Source organism: Branchiostoma floridae, chromosome 9, assembly GCF_000003815.2.
Source record: "Branchiostoma floridae strain S238N-H82 chromosome 9, Bfl_VNyyK, whole genome shotgun sequence".
Taxonomy (NCBI): Eukaryota; Metazoa; Chordata; class Leptocardii; order Amphioxiformes; family Branchiostomatidae; genus Branchiostoma; species Branchiostoma floridae.
Genome location: NC_049987.1, coordinates 13,930,770 through 13,932,283, shown reverse-complemented (window position 1 = coordinate 13,932,283; position 1,514 = coordinate 13,930,770).

Below are 1,514 nucleotides of genomic sequence, written 5' to 3'. Positions count from 1 at the left end.
AACAAAATGTGCGTTACTTTCGTCACTTGAAGTTCGTAGTAAAATCCGTAACGATAAGGCAGAAAGCAAATTGAGTACTAAAAATTACTTCCTTACTTTTCTACAAGGCTCGAAAGCGAATGAAGTTTCCCTTTGGGAAAACCGCTAAGCGAACCCTTCGGTAACCGCAAAGTGACCCCATACGATGGAACTTCCAGAATCTTAAACAAAATGTGCGTTACTTTCGTCACTTGAAGTTCGTAGTAAAACCCGTAACGATTAGGCAGAAAGCAATCTGAGTACTAATAATTACTTCCTTACTTTTCTACAAGGCTCGAAAGCGAATGAAGTTTCCCCTTGGGAAAACCGCTAAGCGAACCCTTCGGTAACCGCAAAGTGACTCCATACGATGGAACTTCCAGAATCTTAAACAAAATGTGCGTTACTTTCGTCACTTGAAGTTCGTAGTAAAACCCGTAAGGAGTAGGCAGAAAGCAATCTGAGTACTAGAAATTACTTCCTTACTTTTCTACAAGGCTCGAAAGTGAATGAAGTTTCCCCTTGGGAAAACCGCTAAGCGAACCCTTCGGTAACCGCAAAGTGACCCCATACGATGGAACTTCCAGAATCTTAAACAAAATGTGCGTTACTTTCGTCACTTGAAGTTCGTAGTAAAACCCGTAAGGAGTAGGCAGAAAGCAATTTGAGTACTAAAAATTACTTCCTTACTTTTCTACAAGGCTCGAAAGCGAATGAAGTTTCCCCTTGGGAAAACCGCTAAGCGAACCCTTCGGTAACCGCAAAGTGACCCCATACGATGGAACTTCCAGAATCTTAAACAAAATGTGCGTTACTTTCGTCACTTGAAGTTCGTAGTAAAACCCGTAAGGAGTAGGCAGAAAGCAATTTGAGTACTAAAAATTACTTCCTTACTTTTCTACAAGGCTCGAAAGCGAATGAAGTTTCCCCTTGGGAAAACCGCTAAGCGAACCCTTCGGTAACCGCAAAGTGACCCCATACGATGGAACTTCCAGAATCTTAAACAAAATGTGCGTTACTTTCGTCACTTGAAGTTCGTAGTACAACCCGTAACGAGTAGGCAAAAAGCAATTTGAGTACTAAAAATTACTTCCTTACTTTTCTACAAGGCTCGAAAGTGAATGAAGTTTCCCCTTGGGAAAACCGCTAAGCGAACCCTTCGGTAACCGCAAAGTGACGCCATACGATGGAACTTCCAGAATCTTAAACAAAATGTGCGTTACTTTCGTCACTTGAAGTTCGTAGTAAAACCCGTAAGGAGTAGGCAGAAAGCAAATTGAGTACTAAAAATTACTTCCTTACCTTTCTACAAGGCTCGAAAGCGAATGAAGTTTCCCCTTGGGAAAACCGCTAAGCGAACCCTTCGGTAACCGCAAAGTGACTACATCGATGGAACTTCCAGAATCTTAAACAAAATGTGCGTTACTTTCGTCACTTGAAGTTCGTAGTAAAACCCGTAAGGAGTAGGCAGAAAGCAAATTGAGTACTAAAAATTA